The sequence below is a fragment of the Manis javanica genome, chromosome 8 (genome assembly GCF_040802235.1).
Source record: "Manis javanica isolate MJ-LG chromosome 8, MJ_LKY, whole genome shotgun sequence".
Classification (NCBI taxonomy): Eukaryota; Metazoa; Chordata; class Mammalia; order Pholidota; family Manidae; genus Manis; species Manis javanica.
The window spans coordinates 6,346,957-6,369,270 of NC_133163.1; the positions used below are offsets into that span (position 1 = coordinate 6,346,957).

A 22,314-nucleotide genomic window follows, 5' to 3' on the forward strand; every position below is an offset into this window, starting at 1 on the left:
GGGCAAACAGACTCATTCAAAGTGTGGTGTGAGCCAGCCGCAGGGCTCGCCGTGAGGCCCCAAGGCCCAGCCCCAGGGCTCCACACCAGCTCAGGATGACTTATGCTCACCTGCAGCAGGCAAGTTGTGGTAGTGATGATGGTGGTGACTATAGATACCACCACGCTTGGCCGGGCTTCGCTGCGCCCTGCTCTGTGCTATTTACTTCTGGGCACATTCTACTCTGAATTTCTAAATGCTCTTGAGAGAAATGGCATTGCCTTCCTTTAAGGTAAACCAAAAACTATAAGGCAATGGTTCTCAACTGGAGGGGGTATGATTTTGCCCCCATGGGGACTTTTGGCAATGTCTAAAGACATTTTTGGTGGTCACTACTTTTTGGTTGGGGGGCGGGTGGATTGCTACTGGGTCTGGTGGTGGAGGCCAGGGGTGCTGTAAATACCCTACAGTGTCCAGGGCAGTGTTTTATGACAAAGCCTCACTGGCCCCAATGTCTGCAGTGCACAAACCACACACCCTGCTGTGGGGCACGCTGGCTTTCCTCTGCACCAGAGTCTCCAACGAGGGGGCAGGGGAGGGGCTGCAAAGCCATCAGGTCCCATTTCACACCTGAGTGCCTTGCCAGGGTGTCAGGCCAGTCGTCACCATGCATAATGGGGCTCCTTGGCATCTGCCTTGCACACCCTTGGAGGATGGCGCTCCTGTACGTGGAGAGTCTGTCCAGAGGCAGCCGCTCTTTCTGTAGCTAGTGTGTGAATTCCACCCCACCCTCAGCTGGGCCATTTGTGACCCTGAGCTGCCACCTTCTCCACCTGAACTTTCCACATCTCTTCAGTGGGCACATAGGCATCCATCTCTCAGGGCTGACAAGAGCCTCCTGAGCATCCGCACGGGAGCTCTGCGTGAATTCCTTCGCTCCGTAATACAATTGCCCCTTGCAGCTCTCCTGGGTTTGAGGGCTGGAGGGCAGGGTGCCTCCCACTCCTCCCGGTGCCAAATGGACAGATCCAACAGGTGGGGCAGGAGCCAGGGAGGAGAGGGAGGGAGGTGGGCGGGGGCTGGCGGTGGAGGAGGGAGGGAGGGTTGGGTAACCAGCCGGGCAGGAGCAGACGGGGTGCTCCCTGCACCCGGCAGAACGGGAGGGCAGGGAACGTCCTGCGGGGTGGGGCGGGGTGGCAGGGATCAAACCTGCCACATTTGAATTTGGAACCAGTGCCCCAGGGAGGGATTTAGACACAGTCAGGCTGCTTTGTACAAATAAGCCCCCCTTCCTGGACAGCTGTCAGAGGGAGTCCTGTATGCGGCTGCCCTTGTCCTCCTCTCAAGAGAAGGAAGGGCTGGGTGGGGTGGCTCAGAGGGGGTGGGTGCCCAGGCCCAGAGCCAGGCTCCACACAAACATTGTCCCCTGCTTCCATACTGCCGCCCTGAGGCTGGGGCCTCCCCCCGCCCCTGCCCACAGAGGAGCTGCTGAGCTCAGGGAGCAGAGAGCCAGCCTCCAACCCCACAGCTGCCAGGGCTGACCTGGGTTTGAGTCTGAGACCCCTGTGCCCTCCATGGCCTCAGTGCCTGGCTGCGAGGACACACCTGGCGGGGGGCCTCATACATAGTAGGTGCTCAATAAAAATGAGCTGCATGAAGATGGAAAATGAAGATGGCACAAAGCCAACCCATGGGGACAGAACAAAGGTGGTCAGTGGAAGAAGAAGGAATAAGTTTTTTTTTTTTCCTAAGAACCACCACAAAAAAGACTCCAAGAATATATATTTTTTTCTGGTACTGTAGAAGCTTTGTTGTAACTGTTTTAGCATCGGGTCACACTGGCCTCTCAGCCCTTGTCTGTCACCTGTAGCCTAGGTATGACCATAGCTGCCCCGCCGCTGGGCTGGGACAGTGACGTGGGATGAAACAGCTCCCGCATCTTGACCACACCATTCGGCTCTCAGTTTCGCGCTGCCCGCTCCTCCGCAGGAGACCAGAACAGGGGGTACACAGACCGCCCTGGCTCTCGGCCTGGAACAAGAATGACCTTCTCCCTGGTTCCCACCCTGGCCTGTTGGCCTCAGTGAATGTGTGGCGAGTCCCCAATGTCATAGCATGCTCGGCGCCCCGTGCTGCTGGTGGGGTGGGGTGGCATACAGACGCAGCAAATGCAAAGGAGCCCCCACATCCTGGAGAGTCTATCCTTGCTCTTCTGTCCCCCAGATGGATTCAGTCTTTTTAATAATGAAGACGCTGCTTTGAGTCAGGGTGTGAGTCAGAACCCGGTAGCGGGGAAACATTGGCTTCTGAGTTAGTTAGACAAAGCTGGGGCAGGACTCAGGCCAGGCCGAAGTGTGGTGAGACCTTACGCCATTTTCTTAAACTCTGACTCTGTTTCCCCATCTAGAAAGTGGGGGGATAAATAAATATTAGAATACAGCATATAAAACACAGAGCACCTAGGAGGCGGCCAGCGCCCTGCAGGACTGTTGGTCAGCACCGTCATTCCCCGAGGCAGCTGAGGCCACAGCGGCTCTCGTGGCCCGGGGGCCTGTTCCCCTGTGTGGCTTGGATCTTTGGAGGTGGGTGCCGCTTGCAAAGCGGGCGGAAGCCCACACTCCTTTCCTTGCGCCTTTGAGTAAACAGTTGCCTCTGATCTTAGCTGCCCTCACTCCCTGGGAGCACAATTTCAAAGGATTTCTGCACTGAGCTAAAGCAAACCTCAGTCATCTTTGTGCACAAAACACCCACCCAGGCTATTTGTCTCCATCCCGAGCTCTTGGCACGGGGCCCGAGAGAAGCCTTCAGGACTGCTTAGCAAAGAATGCTGGCATTCAGACACAGTTGACTGTCCGCTGTGGACAGCCCCACCCCTGTACTCTGCCCGGGGTTCTTGGCAGCCCCAGTTAACCACAAGACAAGTTTTATCATCTGTTAAACCTGTCGTTTGGGAAAAAAAAAAAAATGACTTCAATAAAATATTTCAACAATTATAGTCCATTTTAATTAGGTGTGTGCCACATAATTATAGATTAAAAAAAATGTATAGAGTTTCAAAACCCAACACCCTGGCCATATGGAGTTAACTGTTCCCCTGGAATTTCCAGCTGAATCCTCCACCTGAGGAGACCCTGCATACCTGGGGAGCCCTCCCCCACCTTTCCTCCACTTGGCCCCATTACCTCCTGTTCCCCATTCTTTCTGTTTCCATCTGGAATCTCAGAGTCTTGTTGGAGGGAGAATGGAGGGCAGGTGGCCCCCCAAAAGCCTGGAGGGTCAATGCTGGGATGGAGGGGAGGCCAGTGACAGGGGGCAGAGCCCCTGGACAGGGTGGCTGGAAGTGCGGGGTTCCCTCCTGGCGACCTTGGGCACTTACTCCCTCAGTCTGGGCTCCAGTTCCCTACCTTTAAGATAGACCATCAGTTTTCAAGCCTTTTCTTTTCTTAAAGGAGGAGAACCCACTTGTCAAATTACATTATGAAAGAAAATCTCAATATGTATGCCAGCACACACACACAAAAACTCAGTATGTAAAGAAGGCGCTTGGGTTAAGTGGGATATGACACCGAATCATCACTGGTGGTCCCTGTAGCACCTTCAAAGTTGCAAAGTTTGAAAATGCTGGGGCTAGAGAATTTCTAAGATCCTTTTCTAACTGGTTCATTCATTCAAGAAATATTTATTGAGCATTTACCACGTGCCTGCCCAACTGTAGGCTCTGGACAGACAGCAGGGGAACCAGCAGACCCAGGCCCGGGTCCTGACCTCAAGGCACCTTCTAGTCCAGTGGGACAGAGACGGGGGCCCACACAGTGGCTGAGCACACCCATGTCCACATGTCAACCTGAATACAGGCTGTGGAGTCCTCAGAATAACCCAGTGTGGGGTCACGACCCCACTTATAGGTGAGGCTCACCAGGTTAGGTAAGTGACCCAAGGTCCCACGGCTCCTCAGAGACGGCCCTGAAACTGAGTCTGGGGTCTTGTGGCTTCAGATCCTTGCCCCTGAGCCTGGACATCCAGCCTCCTGCATCTTTGTTTGTACGCTGGGCAGCTGCCAGCTGAGGTGGGCACTCTCCTTTCCTGCCCACATGCCCCCTCACTTTGACTGTGTTTCCGCAGCCCACCTCCCCAGGGGAGCACTCTCTGGTTGCTCCTGCCTGACTGCCCTCCGCCCCTGTGCTCCAGAGAGCCGCACCTCTCCCACCTTATGCCGGGGTTCCCCTGCTTCCTGTGGCTGGCTTACTGGAGTCCTGGCTCACCTGTGTGAGGGTGTGAGGCACCGAGGGTGGGGCCTGTATCCCTATCCTCTTGGGGCAGTGCAATGCCTGCCCACAGTGAGAAGGGAGCGATGTAGGTGTGAGTTAGTGAATCAGTGGAGCGGCCGAGGGATGGGCGGTCAGATGAACGTCGTCATGGATATGGCATCCATAATGTGAGTCCCTGCATCAACAAACGGAGATATAAATGGACCAGTGAATGGCAAAACAGGTGAGCATGGTGGTTGAATTAATAAGTGAGTAAACAAGGGGATCTATAGCTGTATCAGTATTTATATCTGTATCTGTATCTATATATGAGCTAGTACAAGTCTGAGTGAGCGACTGAGTCAAGGAGAAAATGAATAAATAATTTAGGCTGCCATGACTGAAGAACTAAGTGAGTGGATGAAGGAGCGAACTGATGGGTGAGTGAACAGGTCCCTTCTCTTATTCACAGGCTTCTCAGACACGTGGGGGGTCCCCTAGAGCCCACGCTCGGCAATGTGTGCTCGTCATGGGAGAGCTTTCTAATGACGGGGCAAAACCCAGCCGAAACTCAAGGAAGCTTTGCAGACAAGCGCTGGCCCAGCGAAGGCAGGAAAGGTAAGAATGGGCACCCTTCGCTGTGTGCAAGCCTGGCCTGGCTGCGGCCCCGGGGGATGACTCACCCACGGTGCAGCTTTCCAGGAGTTGGCTGAGTTGCGTGCCTGGAGAGGCCTTTGTGTCCAGCCCAGGGAAATTCCAGGAGCCTCCAGTTAGCCAGACTGTGACGGGGCGGGGTTAGGGGAGGGTACACAGGAGGGGGTTGCTGTTTGGTTCTTGCTGTTGCCCAGCTAAGACAAGCCAAGAGATTTCCAGCAAGTTCTAGGACAAATGTTTGCCTTAAGGCTCAGGACCCTGGTGCCAAGTTTCAACCCAACCAAACACATTTGGGTTTGGGAGTCACAGAAAAGAGAGAAGGAGAGAGAAAGACAGAGAGAGAGAGAGAGGAGAGAGAGAGAGAGATAGGTGAGATGGAAGTAGCGTGGGGTGGGACAGGGGAGAGAGAAGAGGCCAAGGGTGGAAATGCAAAATGTCCTTTGCGGACCGTGGCCTGGCCAGGCATACTTGACAAGGCGGTGCCTAGGCTCTGCCCACAGAAAGGACAGCTCCCGCCAGAGAGATGCTTGGAGGCTGTGCATGGCCTCAGACCCCACCCAGGTCAGCACCTGGCTCCGAGAGAAGGGGAGGATGGCTGTGTTTGGCAAGAAAGGATGTGAGAATGTGTAAAGATATAGCATATTCAAGGTCAAAATCTCCAGGGCCAGCAGGAAATCCAGTAGAGGGAGATAAACGCTTCCTGTCAGAGGTGGAGTCTGGGATCAGGCTCATCCCAATGCCCTCAGGGCCAGGCAGGCACCCCCAGTGAGGCCGGCCAGGTAATGCTGCCAGTGTAACCATGCAAGGAGGTGGGAGGTCCATCTGGTGGGTGCGGGGGCGACTGCGGATGTCGGGGACTATGGCGATGGAGAAACCAGCCCCGCTGGGGGCAGCCAGAGCTCCAGCTGACTGCAGTCAGGCTGAAGGTGAGCGCGTCCAAAGTGGCCAAGTATTTAGATTTTTCTGAGAAAAGCCCAAGGTCCAGACTTGAATTTAAAATTCCCAGTGATGAAATATTGACAATGGGTTTTTAAAAATCTTTAAGGTACTGTACTGGTCAAATAAAATTGGGCTTGTCGTCTCTGACCTCTGGTCTTGACCTGAAGGAACCAGGATGGGCTGAGAGCGTGGGACAAGTTTTGTCACTCAGGGTCCTCTGCAGCCCTCTCCCACCTGACTCAGTGTCATGTCCTGCGGCACCCCCAGACCACCTGGGGGACGTGCCCGGGTCCTCCCGCCGTGCACACAGAGCTGCCTACTGGGTGCCCCAGGCCCGGCTCTTAGAGCCTCCTTATCAAGCCTGCTCAAAGCGCTCTTCCACGGAATTCTCATGAGTCCCTTGGATTAGACATCATCTTCTGCTCGTTGCTGGCAGCCCCAGGATGCTTCCATCTTTTTATTTATTCTGCAGGATTCCCCGAGCAGCTGCAGCGTGCTGTGTGTGGTGGGTGCAGGACCTGCTTGGAGGAGCATGCAGCATCTGGGTGGGGGGTCCCGGTGGGTACAGGGAGCAAAGATGCCTTCCTATGTGTGTCCAGAGCAGAAGGAGCCACTCCAGCCTAGGAGGTCAGAGAAGCCTTCCAGGAGGAGGTGGCTAATTCTTCAAGAATTAGAAGGAGATAGGCGATTGCTAAGGGGCATGATGCTCACTTAGCGCCTGAGAAAGGCTATTATAATGGTACACAGCCTGGGCTTTGGGGACAGAGACTTGTACCTGAGTCCTGGCTCTTTCTCTTAACCAGTCATAACCAGTGACTCCAAGTGAGCCGTTCCACCTCGCTGGGCCTCAGTTTCCTGCTCTGTGACAAAGGTCTAATGACTGTTTCCCCGACGGTGGGTTTGGGGTTACCTGGCTGGACCCACGTGAATTGCTTAGCGTCAAGCCTGGACCTGCCTATGTTTCTCTGCTGCTCTTGCTGCCACAGCTGTTGTCCCTCTCAGCACCCAGCACTCTCCAGGCTTATAAACCTCTGGTGGCTGTACCCTGTGGGGAGGGGACTGTGGGAGGTAAGGGGCGGAGGCAGTGTCCCCAGTCACTCAGGGAAGGCTCTGTGTGGTGGGAGTGAGGCTGGGGGCTCAGTGCCGCACAGAGCACATGGGGCTCCCACCCTGGTCTGGGGAATGTGGTTCCAATTCGCCAGGAAGGGAGTCAAGCGAAGCTTCTGGGTGGGAAGGTTATTCTGGGGCCCACCGTGTGGCATGGCAGGGAGGGGCGGGAAGCAGGGCAGACAGGCTGGGGACAGAGGCTGGGCGGGGGACCACAGGGCGCATGGGGCTGTAACTGCAGGTGAGTGAGTGGGGGTGAATGGGTAAGCGAGAAGAAAAGGTTGGAGGGAAGGGAGAAGGGAGGCAGGAGGGAAAGGAGGAGGCAAGGAAGCAGAGGAAGAAAGGAAGGGGGGCAGGAAGAGTAGGTGAGGGAGGGGTCAAAGGTTGGTGTCGGCTGAGTGTCTGTTCACCAAGGTCAGTGGATGGAGGGCTCCCCCGTGGAAGGGGGGACGATGCAAAGGGAGGTGAGGCCAGCTCTCAGCGCTGTGAAGGGCATGTGCTCTGGGGGACCAGGAACCGCTGCCCCCCGGCTGCCATCTGGCCTGCTAATGAGGGAGGTACCTGGGAGGCCCTGGTACTGTGGAACGACAGGTGATAATCCCCGTTCTTCGGAGAGGGCTGCAGTTCTCAGGGTGAGAGCACACGCTCTGCTCTGAGGGTCCGGCCAGGCTGGGATAAGCCCGGTTTTGGAGTTTCATTCATTTTCTCCTTGGCTCGCCGCCCCACCCCCAATCTCAAAGCAGCCCGCCCAGCCAAGCCTGCCCGGGGCCTCAGGTACTGTGCTAGGGTCTGCAGGGGATACTGAGGCTGTGGGTGGAGCCGAGGGCTCCACCCTACCTTGCATATGTGACTTTGGGAAAATCATCAACCTGAGTGTCTTTCTGTGCAGATTGGACTGAAGGGCTGGCTTCCGAGGAGTTAGGAGCACAGGGGAGAATGCAGGTAAATCACCCAGCACAGGACCTGATGCGCTCACCCAAGAGGGACTGTTCACCCCCAGTGGAATGATCCAGTAGAGAGCACGCATGTGAACTGGCACACACGCTCTGCACTGTGCAGTGACCGCTGCAGGAGGGGGTGCAAACCTGCAGTGGGGCTTAGCAAACGGCAACAGTCCCACTGCCTGGTGAGCCCAGGAGAGCTTCAGAGAGCATGTGGCAACTGCTGCTCAGGACAGGAAGTCCAAAGCGGTAGAGAGCCTTCTAGGCGGAGGCAGCAGCAGGGCAAAGGGGGCGTGTCCCGTGACACCTCCTCGAGGCCCCGGGGAGGCCTGTGTGGCTCTGTAGGGCTCAGGCACTCCCCCGCGCCCCTTGGGCTTGGGCCCACTTCCCCTCAGTCCTGAGCTGGAACCAGGAAGGAGCTATGGATTGAGCACAATCTTGAGAGTCATGGTATTCGCCATGAAGATGGCTTGCTGTATTTTGAATCAAAAACTGTAATGTCCCTAAATCAAAATCGATATTGTTTGATGTGTGGGAATGCGCCTCCATGACCCCAACTGAGGGAGAGGTGGCAGCTGGCCAGCGTGCCGTTGCAGGGTTCCTGGCTCGCGGCAGAACGGGCAGTAAGTAATGCCTCTAGGAAAGCTGCATGTCACAAGCCTTGTCTGGATGCCGCTTTGCACGTATTCCTCTAAGTGTCACAGCCATGCCATAATTATCATTATTCCCATTTTACACCGTCAGAGATGGCAAGGGGCCAGGGAAGGTCTGCGCCCTCCCAAACCAGTGACTGACAGGCAAGGCCAGGGAACACCAGGGTAGCTCCGAGGGAGGCTGGCAATGTCTGTGTGTATGTAGAGCTGAGGGAGGCGGGGTGCAGAGGTCTGGGCAAGGGGGAGAGGGGACGGCCCTCACTGCAGAAGAAAGCAAGCATGTTCTGGCAAGTCGGGGCATGTTAGGAGGGCAGACTTCCCTAACCCCCGCAGGAGGGGTTTCCCTAGCGGGCAGCCTCATGAGAACATTCTCGCTCTGGGCGAGTTTGCCTGGAGAGACTGCTCAGGCTTTTCCCCACTGAAGCTCCACATTTGGATTCCATTCCATTGCACAGAGGACTGTGGGGCCGGTGGTCATAGGCTGGGTGGGCTGAGAACTGGAGAGGGTCCTTTAGTTCCCAGGCACCTTGCATAGGAGGGTCCACCTGGGGTCAAGCACTGCCCCTCCCCACAGTGTTCTAAAGCAGACTTCTCACTGGGAGAGGTAAGTTCCCTGGGACCCAATATGAACAATGCTAAGAGATGTTTCCTCTGCTGCCATGGGCGGGTATAGAGAAATAGTGGGACGGACCCTGGCCAGGACAGGGAGGAGCCTCGTGGGAGAAGGGAGCTGGTTCTGGAACTCAGCATCCCAGCTGCGAGTCCAGCCTGGCCTTTAGAGGGCAACCTGGGTAAGTGCCTCAGTTTCTTCCTCTGTAAACCAGAGTAGACGTGGAGGCCACTCTCCCAGGTTGATGGGAGGCCCATGTGAGATAGAACCCAGGCAAAGGCTTTGTGGGCTCAAAAGGGCCGTCCAGATGGTAGCTATTATGAGAGCATGTTTGCAAAACACTTAGCGTGTTGCTTTACTAAGTGCCTAATAAATGTGAACTACTATTATTATTATTACTATCATTATTATTACTATTACCAAGTTACAATTTTGTCCTGAGGGCTTTCTGCTTTCTGCAGAACATGGCACCACCCTGAGCAAGCCAATCATAATTATATAGGAACTTTTAACCACAATGCATTCTTTTCTCTCCCCAGGAGATATTAAATAATGTGCAGATATGAAATTAATCCCGCTTCGTTGAGGGTGGGGGCTACATAGCAATAGCTGCCATTTATTGAGAGCCTACTTTGTGCCAGGCCCTGTTTGAAGCTGATGCTCCTATGTGAGTTCATTTAATTATCACAACCAACCTATGATCAGGTGCTATTACCGCCTTTACAGAGGAGACCAGGGAGGCTCAGAGGGAGCCCCCAGCGGGGCAGGGGGAGCTGGGACCTGAACCCGGTATTTGGTGCCAGCCCTTGTACTGCTGTTACTCTACATGAGCCCAGGGCACGAGGAATTGGCTCGTGGTTAAACTGTGCTAAACATACGACTTAATGGCCCCCGTCCATCATGAGCAGCAATGGAGGGGCAGGAGTCATGCACCCAGATTGGAGAGAGTGTCCTGAAATGGGAGGTGCACGCATGCCAGGCAGTGAGAAGTGCAGACACTACATACTCCAAACTGTCTGGCAGACCGGCTTCAAATTTTGACTCAGTTGCTTTCTAGCCGTGTGAACAATGGATAAAATCAGGGATTGGCAGACTGCAGCCTGGGGGCCCAACCTGGCCTGCTGCCTGTTCTTGTACATAACACAAGAAAATGGGCACATGCCACACCCATTTGTTTACAAGTCGTCTCTGATGTTTGGCACTACAAAGGCCATGTTGACTATTTGGAGCAGGGACTGTGTGAATTGCAAAGCCTAAAATATTTGCTATCTGACCATCCCTGAACTGATGGTTACTTCTCCCGAATTTCATGTTTCCTCAGTAAGAAATTAGTCGTGATGCTTGTGCGTGTGAAGCGGGTGACTACACAAGTGGTACGGGTTCTTTGAGGTCCCGCTGGCACTGGTTCATGACAGGCAGGCCTGGGTCAAGCTCCTTACCCATCTTGCAAGCCTGGGCACCTTGCTTCACAGTTCTGAGACTCAGTCTTCCCATCTGTCGAATGGGAATAAGGACAGCCTCTGTCTCTGGTGTACCTGTCAAGATTCCACAAGTTCATCCGTAAAAACAAATCATGTGGCCAGAGTAAAGATGATAGACAGTAATTAGTGTCGGTAAAGGTGTAGAGAAATTGGAATCCTCATCTACTGCTGGTGGAAATATAAAAAATGGTGCAGCCATGTGGGAAAATACTGTGGTGTTTTTTATACAAAACATAAATATATTATATAAACCAGCAATTCCACTGCTAGATATCTACCCAGGAGAAGCAAAATACACACACACACAAAGACTTACACATGAATGCTCATAGCAGCTTAATACCTCCACAGTGGAAACAGCTTAAATGTCCATCAGCCAATTAATTGATAAATAAGATACATTCTGTTCATCAGTGGAATATTATTTGGCAACAAAAAGGAATGAATTATTGATACATGCTACAGAAAGCATGGACTTTCATCACATCGCGCTAAGGGAAAGAAGCCAGTTACAAAAGACCCCATATGGTATAATTCCATTTACATGAAATGTCCAGAATGGGTAAATCCAGAGAGAGAAGTAGATAAGGGGATGGGGGATGGATCAGAGACTGAGGGGACGGAGCAATGACTGCAAACAGGCCTGAGGGGTCGTTTTGGTGTGATGCAAATGTTCCCAAGTTGGCTTGTGGGGATGGTTGCACAACTCCATGAATTTACTAAATATCATTGGATTATACACGTAAAATCCAGGAGTGAATTTTATGGTATGTAAAGGAAGTTGTTAAAACAATCAGTCCTTGGTATTATACCAGGTACAGAATAAGGCTCAGCAGCTGCCAGTAGTGGTAATTCCTTTTCTTTCTCTGGAGTCGAGAGACTTGGGGTCACCCTGGATCACCATCTACTAGCTGCCTCTACAAGGCCACAGGGCCAGTTTTTGGGCAGGACAGGAGTAGTTGCCCTCGAAGGACTTTGCCCATCTGACTGTGATCAGCGTCCTGCTGTGCCTCCTACAAGTGTGTTCTTGGCTGAGCCACCACACCTTTGTGAGCCTCACTTTCTTATCTATAACATTTTTGACCTGAAGAATGAAGTGCAACAACTTAAGTTTCATTTATTGAGAGCTTAATATATGCAAAGCACCCCACTAATTGCTTTCCAGCATTATCTCATCTAATCCATAAGACAACACTTTTGATCATTGTTATCATCATTCAGGCTTTGCTATTGTCATCTCTGTTTGCTGGGTGAGAAAACAGAGGCAGAGAGAGATTTATGAGATACTCACCCCAAGTTTCACAGCATGTATGTGATGGAGCTGGGATTTGAACCCTGGCAGACAGATTCCCCAGCTAGCCCAGCTAAGCGCATCATGCCGCTCCCTCCAATGTGGTAAGAGCACTAGGTCAAAAAGAGAAGAACTGGGGGGAATTCGTCCTCTTCCACCTTCTCAGTTTGTGGGAAGTCACTGAGCTTTGGTTTCTGGAATTCCAAAGCAGGACGGGAATTGTATTCACTGCCCCCCCCTGGCTGGTAGCAGTTGCTGGTGAGGTCCTGGATGTGGAAATGACTCGTAACCAGCAGGGTTGGCTACCTGGATGTGTCTTCTTTTCCTGAAATCCCTGCATGCCTCAAGATTGTCTTCTGTCTGTCCTCACTATCCACGTTGGTTGGGATCTGTCCTTGTCGGATTTGCAGGGAGGGACTGGGTCTGAGCTGCCTTGCCCACTCCTGAGGCTCATGGGGGGATTCCCTCTCCTTGTGTTGACCCTGATGCCCTAGAGAGCAACTGGGCCCATGCCTGGCATTGTGTTATGTCCTAATCCCTTTGTGGGTGAGGACGGTGATGACTCCAGGGACAAAAAAGGGGACATGCACGAGAGGTAAAGGGGATTTGGTGGTGGTGATGGTGGGGTGCAGGCACCAAGACTGAGCACTAGGAATCATGGTGATGAGAAAGAAAACCTGGGTGGACTGCTTTGACCCACTTGTAGGATGCACGGACAAAGGGCCGGAGATGAGGTTGGAAAGGGAAGCCGGACGGTGGATGGTCCCACAGGCACCCAGAGCTGCTGGGACCAGGCCTGGCTCCCACGGTGGGTTGCGGGCTGCACATGCGGGCTTGTTCTCCCTGCCTCACCCAATGTGAGCCACCCTGTGGGAGTGGGAATGATATTTAGTAAATTCATGGAGTTGTGCAACCATCCCCACAAGCCAACTTGGGAACATTTGCATCACCCCAAAACGACCCCTCAGGCCTGTTTGCAGCTTGGGTTCTAGAAGTCACTGCAGAAAGCGTGGTTGCTCTGCTCCCGGTTTACTTGGGTGGCTTAAATTTGAACGAATATGCTGAGCATGGGTGGCTGGTTTGTTTTCTTCCTCTGAAAATGTGCATGGTAGATAGAAGCCTGTGACATTATCTCCAAATGGGCAGGGTTCCTCTAAATATAGACACTTGGTAATTACTTCTGGAAGCATGTTTCCTGGTACAAAAACAAATCAACAATGTATGTGCCACTCTGCTGTTCTTCTCCCAGGAAGGAGAGGGTCTGCCTTCCAGGATACGTCTTAGCATCAGCCCCTCAGGAGCTGGGCAGTCTCAGCCAGGACTGGGGCCTCTCTAGCCACTAGTGTCCAGCTAGGAGCAAACTTTTCCTACGCATTGGAGCATTTTTCCCTTGAAAGGGTATTGATAACCAGCTGCATGTTTCCAAACCCCTTTAAAAACAGAGGGTTCTTTCCTCTCTCTGTTAGTTTTTTCTTCTTCTGTTGAAAGGAAAACTCATGTGGCCAAAGTAGTTATAAATGCAGTAGATCTAGTTGTATGATGAATTCCAATATGTACTTTCAAAGTTTTAAATTTTTCAATAAAGGCTACTTAGGGCCAAGAGAATTTTTGACTCCAAGAAGCCTGTAAAAAATGAGTCACTGTTAATAGGGTGAGCTCTTTGCTTTGGGATTAGGCCTAAGTGACAGCGCCCTGGCCCCTTTATTCATTGGGATTGTGCCAGGAGAATGCTTTGTGCTGCTCTGAAAAGGACAGAATTAGGCATTCCATTTATTCTATTGATCTTAATAACCTTGTCTCATAAATACCTACTTTATGACATCAATGAAAGAGGAATCGTGGCAACTCAGAACAATAGAAATTGTTACTTTGGAACCAAAGTGCTCCATGGAACGCCTCAATGAGATTCCAGAGCATGGTGCTGTCAGGAGATTTCTGTGCTGGCTTTTTAAGTGTGTGCAGGAGAGTCTTCCACCCGTTTCTCTGAAAGCGCAAACAAATCGAGTCCTTAGGACTGGCTGCTATAGGCTCTTGTTTCTCAGAGTCCTTGTGATTTTTCTTTTTCTTGCAGCTCAGACTTCAGTGTTTGTCTCAGAGTCACACGGGTCTGCCCTTACTGTCTGTAGTGGTAGATCGGAGACTTCCCGATCCACAAAGTATCATCCTGGGTAACCCCCTCTCTGCAGACCCACCGTGAAGGATGTTCTGTATGAACATGGCACTCTGAGGCATACCAAACACACCCTCCTCATTTGTTTTGTGTTCTCTTTTTATAGAAGAGAGGCCTGAGGGTCAGAGAGGTGCCATGACTGGTACCGATTTGAAGTCCTTCACACTTTTCTGCATCGCCCCTTAAATCATGTCACTTCCACCCCATGTTCCTTCTCCTCTTCCACTCCACTGCAGGCTGCTCTCAGTGACACCCACACGGCCATGGAGGGGGACCAGCCTCAGGGCCAGGACAGCTTAGGGCTGCCAGGTGCGGCGGCTCTGGGCACCTTCACCCATCCACGACCAGCACTGCTCCTGGAGAGGAAGGTCTCAGCTTGCCTTCCCCCCAGGCCCGGTGATCAGTCGTGGCTTAGCTGTGGTGTCACTTCTGTGGGGCTCTGCATTCTGGCTGGCATAGCTTTAAGCTAAAGGGACAAAATGGTCAGAGGGGTCACCTTGGGAGGGCTGTGCACCCAGAATGTTATGCTTCCTTCAGGGTTTCACTGGAAAGAGCTCCAGGCCCAGGAGAGGGTGAAGGGAGAGGGGCAAGCAGGCGAGTGGAGCTCTATCCTGCCAGGGAGAGAGCTGAGGTGCCCGGCCACCACAGCACTGGCTGCCAGACCTGTGAGTGATACCTTTTGGATGTCCCAGCCAAGCCATCTCCAGTGGATGTGATTGCAGATGCTTCAGTAGGTGACACTGGTAGAGAAACAGCCAGACAGCCCGTGTGGTCAGGAGAAACATTAGATCATTGTGGTTTCAAGCCACTAAGCTTGAGGCTGACTTGTTATGCAGCACAGGCTGGCTGGGCCACCGTCTCCAGCATCCTCTCCCCTTCCTCACTGCGCTCCTGCCTCAGGGCATGTAGACGTACAGTTCCCACCATCTGGCTTGCTTGTCCCCACCTTCCTGTCCCTCAGGTTTTAGCTTAAATGTCATGGGGCCCATCAGACTTTAGTCTCCAGTGCTGCACGGGATGAGCCCCAAAATCACATGCACGGAGTGGCCTTCCAGAGATGAGACTGGAAAGAGACAGACAGCATTGAGAGAGAGAGTGTGGCAACCAGGCTAAAGGGCTAAGGCCTTATTTTACTGTGAGGGGATCCCTGAGCGGGTTTCTCTCAGGGCAGTGATGTGATCTAGTTTAGGGTTTTGAAAGGTCACTCTGTCTGATCTGCAAAGAGTATAATGGCCGTGGTGGGGGACAGTGGGCAGGAGAGAAAGCAGGGGCCCAGGAAGGAGGGAAGAGCTGGGGCAGCTTGGGCCAGTGTGGGTACCACGGGAGGATGCTGCAGAGATTTGGGGTGGAGTTTGGACATAGGGTTGATGCCTTTGCCTCCAGGGATTTCTGCCATTTCCCACCCCAGCATGCCCGCCCCCCTACCTTGCCACTGCCTTACCACACACTCCATCACTTGCAGAATCTCAGCGTCATGCGTCCTCTCTCGGACACCACCTCCCCTCTTCCCAGCTCACTTTCCTGTATCCCTGTCCTGGCACGACCCCTGTCTTCCCCCAACTCCACCACAGCAGCTGCCTGATAAAGCAGCACCCTTGAATGGTCCAGCTCTGCCCTGGCTCCTTGCACCGAAGTAGCAGCTGAGCATTGCAGGGAACAAATTGCCCACCCATACTGTCTGCAGACCAGTGCGGAAGGCGGCTGCACACGTGAGCCCAGATTGCTGGGCAGAGAGGCTGGAAAGGGAATTTGAGTGTCATCAGCTCATGATGGCAATTAAATCTGTGGGGCTTGGCCAGGTCTGGGGACAGTGGAGTTAGAGGGGCCTGGGACGGATGGAGCCCTAGGGCAGGTCAACATCTAGAGCCAGGAAAGGAGGACCCTGCCCCGTCTGCCCCTCCCCAGGTGCCCAGGAAGGATGGAGCATGGTGCTGGGGAGTGACCTGGTTGGGCAGGGAGGACCCTTGCACCACCTGCCCTGCTTGCTCCTGATGTGGGGTCTCCCGGCAGAGTGTGACTCTGAGCTTCCTGCAGCGATGGGTGTCGCTTGCTGCCAGAGGCCCCCACAGTGGCGTCTCAGTCTTGCCTCGCCCACCCTGACCTCAGGGCCATGATTTCCAGGTGGATTGAAACATGAAGAAAGAGAAGCCACCTCATTAGAAACCACTAATTCTTGCTGGATCCTGGCTTGGTTTTCATGTTTCTGCAGGATTTCCAAATGTGAGTGTTTGGAGAGGATTGAGGGGTTCCTGTCCATATGGGTATTGAACTCATTTCTCTCTGCTGAGCATGTAACCCTTGGGGTCCTCGGTCTCCTCAGCTGTACATGGGGCGATAATAAGAGCACACACATGATGCTTTTGAAGTGCCTTCTGCATACTAATCCACTCATCTTCCTGCTAGTTATACCCCATTATGCAGATGAGGAAACTGAGGTATGGAGCAGGAAATTAAGTTGCTCTAAGTCACACAATAGTGATTTGAAACTAGGACATGCAGCTTTGGAATCCAAATGTTGATGACAACACCATTTGTCTCCTGTGAAAATGTCCATCTCTCCTTCCTGTTGGGCTCAGTGATTGTGGATAGGGGAGTTAACAGGCTAATTGATGCCTGAAATGATGTATAACATTGAAAACAGTGGCTCTCAGATTGGTTTTTTTTCATTTCTGATTTTATTTATTTGAGTGTTTTGTTTTCTTAGTCTAGCTAGAGATGTGCCAATATTCTTTTCAAGAAAACTCATTCACTTTTTAAAAACTTTTTTCTATCTTCTATATCATGTATTTCCTAAATTGGACCCTTAACACCACATACGAAGTCAACCCAAAATGGATTAAAGACTTAAATTAAATGTTAAGACTTGGAACTGTTAGACTTCTACAAGAAAACAGGAGAAAAGCTTTACAGTGGTCTTGGCAATGGTTTTCTGGATATGATACCAAAGCATAACACAGATATGTATGTAGGGAAGGTGGTGGATACATTTAAACAAAGTGGGTATCATGGCTGCTAAGAGATGAAGGTGCTCAGTAGAGTCTGGACTACTTCACTTCCACTTTCCTGGGGCCTGAAAAAGTCTGTGTACTCGCAGGAGGATGTCTTCCTGCCAAAGCGTTCTTAGGTCTAACATCTAAATGACGTGCATCGATTCTCCTCCTCCTCATCCAGGTTCAAGTGATGACAGCCGAGAATCAAGTCAACAATTCAAGAACAACAAGCGACTGAAGAGGCTCTCTCCTCACTCACTCGCTCGCTCGCTCACTGGCCTGGCCGGTGCTTAAGTACAGCAGTAGGGCCATTATGATGTAAGCGAGACAGGGTTCCATAGCTTTCTGACCCGTGCATCAGAGCAGACCACTGACGGGGGATTTCCAAAGTGAGCACCAGCACGCCTTCCACACACCAGTTCTCTGGCTCGCCAGCTTAATGAAAAGAAAGGAGAAATGGGCTCCAAAAGGAAAGTGTCTTCTTGCCACTATTGACTCCGTGTCCCCCAGAACCCTCTAGAGATAAAGCATGACATTGAGCCAGCTGGCATAAGGGAAAGGTTTGCAGAGAATAGCTCCAGTGTAACAATGCAGGGGATAGGCCCAGGGCCTGTGCCCAGGACCCTGAATATAGCGCTCAGGTTTCCTCTGGCTGCTGCTCATCAGAGAGCCACTCTGGGCTGCATGAATAGGAAAATAGTTGGTAAAAGGGGGCCAGAGGAGTGAATTAGTCACAGAACTTTCTGGAGGGTGAAAGAACAAACAACCAGGAAAAAATACACTGTGATAAAGAAGCCTGCCCTTTTGTTTGCTGACATGCATCTTTGCTTCAAGCTATTTTTTTTTAATTTTTAATTTTTAAAATTTTGTTATCATTAATTTACAATTACATGAAGAACATTATGTTTACTAGGCTCTCCCCTACACCAAGTCCCCCCCACGAACTCCATTACAGTCACTGTCCAGCAGCATAGTAAGATGTTGTAGAACCACTACTTGTCTTCTCTGCGTTGCACAGCCCTCCCCTTTCCCCCACCCCCCACATTATACATGCTAATCACAATACCCCCTTTCTTCTTCCCTGCCCTTATCCCTCCCTACCCTCCCATTCTCCCCAGTCTCTTTCTCTTTGGTAACTATTAGTCCATTCTTGGCTTCTGTGATTCTCCTGCTGTTTTGTTCCTTCAGTTTTTCCTTTGTTCTTATACTCCACAGATGAGTGAAATCATTTGGTACTTGTCTTTCTCCGCCTGGCTTATTTCACTGAGCATAATACCCTCTAGCTCCATCCATGTTGTTGCAAATGGTAGGGTTTGTTTTCTTCTTATGGCTGAATAATATTCCATTGTGTATATGTACCACATCTTCTTTATCCATTCATCTACTGATGGACACTTAGGTTGCTTCCATTTCTTGGCTATTGTAAATAGTGCTGCGATAAACATAGGGGTGCATCTGTCTTTCTCAAACTTGATAGCTGCGTTCTTAGGGTAAATTCCTAGGAGTGGAATTCCTGGGTCAAATGGTAAATCTATTTTGAGCATTTTGAGGAACCTCCATACTGCTTTCCACAATGGTTGAACTAATTTACATTCCCACCAGCAGTGTAGGAGGGTTCCCCTTTCTCCACAACCTCACCAACATTTGTTGTTGTTTGTCTTTTGGATGGTAGCCATCCTTACTGGTGTGAGGTGATATCTCATTGTGGTTTTAATTTGCATTTCTCTGATGACTAGCAAAGTGGAGCATCTTTTCATGTGTCTGTTGGCCATCTGAATTTGTTCTTTGGAGAACTGTATGTTCAGCTCTTCTGCCCATTTTTTAATTGGATTATTTGCTTTTTGTTTGTTGAGGTGCATGAGCTCTTTATATATTTTGGATGGCAACCCTTTATCGGATCTGTCATTTATGAATATATTCTGCCATACTGTAGGGTACCTTTTTGTTCTATTGATGGTGTCCTTTGCTGTACAGAAGCTTTTCAGCTTGATATAGTCCCACTTGTTCATTTTTGCTTTTGTTTTCCTTGCCTGGGGGGGGAGATGTGTTCATGAAGAAGTCACTAATGTTTATGTCCAAGAGATTTTTGCCTATGTTTTTTTCTAAGAGTTTTATGGTTTCATGACTTACATTCAGGTCTTTGATCCATTTCAAATTTACTTTAGTGTATGGGGTTAGACAGTGATCCAGTTTCATTCTCTTACATGTAGCTGTCCAGTTTTGCCAACACCAGCTGTTGAAGAGACTTTCATTTCCCCATTGTATGTCCATGGCTCCTTTATTGAATATTAATTGACCATATATGTTTGGGTTAATGTCTGGAGTCTCTCTTCTGTTCCACTGGTCTGTGGCTCTGTTCTTGTGCCAGTACCAAATTGTCTTAATTACTATGTCTTTGTAGTAGAGCTTGAAGTTGGGGAGCGAGATCCCCCCCTACTTTATTCTTTTTTCTCAGGATTGCTTTGGCTATTTGGGGTCTTTGGTGTTTCCATATGAATTTTTCAACTATTTGTTCCAGTTCATTGAAGAATGTTGCTGGCAATTTGATAGGGATTGCATCAAATCTGTATATTGCTTTGGGCAGGATGGCCATTTTGACGATATTAATTCTTCCTAGCCAAGAGCATGGGATGAGTTTCCATTTGTTAGTGTCCTCTTTAATTTCTCTTAAGAGTGTCTTATAGTTTTCAGGGTGTAGGTCTTTCACTTCTTTGGTTAGGTTTATTCCTAGGTATTTTATTCTTTTTGATGCAATTGTGAATGGAATTGTTTTCCTGATTTCTCTCTCTATTGGTTCATTGTTAGTGTATAGGAAAGCTACAGATTTCTGTGTGTTAATTTTGTATCCTGCAACTTTGCTGTATTCCGATATCAGTTCTAGTAGTTTTGGAGTGGAGTTTTAGGGTTTTTTATGTACAATATCATGTCATCTGCAAATAGTGACAGCTTAACTTCTCCTTTACCAATCTGGATTCCTTGTATTTCTTTGTTTTGTCTAATTGCCGTGGCTAGGACCTCCAGTACTATGTTGAATAACAGTGGGGAGAGTGGGCATCCCTGTCTTATTCCCGATCTCAGAGGAAAAGCTTTCAGCTTCTCACTGTTCAGTATAATGTTGGCTGTGGGTTTATCATATATGGCCTTTATTATGTTGAGGTACTTGGCCTCTATACCCATTTTGCTGAGAGTTTTTATCATGAATGGATGTTGCATTTTGTCAAATGCTTTTTCAGCATCTATGGAGATGATCATGTGTTTTTTGTCCTTCTTTTTGTTTATGTGGTGGATGATGTTGATGGATTTTTGAATGTTGTACCATTCTTGCATCCCTGGGATGATCCCACTTGCTTGTGGTGTATGATCCTTTTGATATATTTTTGAATTCGGTTTGCTAATATTTTATTGAGTATTTTTGCATCTACATTCATCAGGGATATTGGTCTGTAATTTTCTTTTTTGGTGGGGTCTTTGCCTGGTTTTGGTATTAGGGTGATGTTGGCTTCATAGAATGAGTTTGGGAGTATTCCCTCCTCTTCTATTTCTTGGAAACCTTTAAAGAAAATGGGTATTATGTCTTCTCTGTATGTTTGATAAAACTCCGTGGTAAATCCTTCTGGCCTGGGGGTTTTGTTCTTGGGTCGTTTTTTGATTACCGCTTCAATTTCTTTGCTCGTAATTGGTTTGTTTAACTTTTGTGTTTCTTCCTTGGTCAGTCTTGGACGGTTGTATTTTTCTAGGAAGTTGTCCATTTCTTCTAGGTTTTCCAGCGTGTTAGCATATAGGTTTTCATAGTAGTCTTTCATAATTCTTTGTATTTCTGTGGAGTCTGTTGTGAATTTTCCATTCTCGTTTCTGATTCTGTTGATGTGTGTTGATTCTCTTTTTCTCTTAATAAGTTTGGCTAGAGGCTTATCTATTTTGTTTATTTTCTCAAAGAACCAGCTCTTGGTTTCATTGATTTTTTCTATTGATTTATTCTTCTCAATTTTGTTTATTTCTTCTCTGATCTTTATTATGTCCCTCCTTCTGCTGACTTTAGGCCTCATTTGTTCTTCTTTTTCCAGTTTCGATAATTGTGATGTTAGACTGTTCATTTGGGATTGTTCTTCCTTCTTTAAGTGTGCCTGGATTGCTATATACTTTCCTCTTAAGACTGCTTTCACTGCATCCCACAGAAGTTGGGCATTTGTGTTGATGTTGACATTTGTTTCCATATATTCCTTGATCTCTATTTTAATTTGTTCATTGATACATTGATTATTTAGGAGCATGTTGTTAAGCCTCCATGTGTTTGTGAGCCTTTTTGTTTTCTTTGTACAACTTATTTCTAGTTTTATACCTTTGTGGTCTGAAAAGTTGGTTGGTAGAATTTCAATCTTTTGGAATTTACTGAGGCTCTTTTTGTGGCCTAGTATGTGGTCTATTCTGGAGAATGTTCCATGTGCACTTGAGAACAATGTGTATTCTGCTGCTTTTGGGTGTAGAGTTCTATAGATGTCTATTAGGTCCATCTGCTCTAGTGTGTTGTTCAGTGCCTCCATGTCCTTACTTATTTTCTGTCCAGTGCATCTATCCTTTGGGGTGAGTGGCATGTTGAAGTCTCCTAAAATGAATGCACTGCATTCTATTTCTTCCTTTAGTTCTGTTAGTATTTCTTTCACATATGCTGGTGCTCCTGTGTTGGGTGCATATATATTTATAATGGTTATATCCTCTTATTGGACTGAGCCCTTTATCATTATGTAATGTCCTTCTTTGTCTCTTGTTACTTTCTTTTTTTTGAAGTCTATTTTGTCTGATACTAGTACTGCAACACCTGCTTTTTTATCCCTGTTGTTTGCATGAAATATCTTTTTCCATCCCTTGACTTTTAGTCTGTGCATGTCTTTGGGTTTGAGGTGATTTTCTTGTAAGCAGCATATAGATGGGTCTTGCTTTTTTATCCATTCTATTACTCTGTGTCTTTTGATTGGTGCATTCAGTCCATTTACATTTAGGGTGACTATTGAAAGATATGTACTTATTGCCATTGCAGACTTTAGATTCGTGTTTACCAAAGGTTCAAGGTTAGCTTCTTTAGTATCTTACTGTCTATCTTAACTTGCTTATTGAGCTGTTATAAACACTGTCTGGTGAATCTTTACTTCTGTCCCTTTTATTCCTCCTCCTCCATTCTTTATATGTTGGTTGTTTTATTCTGTGCTCTTTGTGTTTCCTTTAACTGCTTTTGTGGGTAGTTGATTTTATTTTTT

General features: G+C 49.4%; 1 long non-coding RNA gene across 1 annotated transcript in view; it reads left to right on the forward strand.

Moving 5' to 3' along the window:
• The window catches only part of LOC140843236 (uncharacterized), a 183,204-nt gene that overhangs the window by 74,867 nt on the left and 86,023 nt on the right, over positions 1 to 22,314 (forward strand). The window contains exon 3 of the long non-coding RNA XR_012120836.1: positions 4,699 to 4,844. This is a non-coding gene — a long non-coding RNA (uncharacterized lncRNA). The remainder of the gene's footprint in view (positions 1 to 4,698; positions 4,845 to 22,314) is intronic.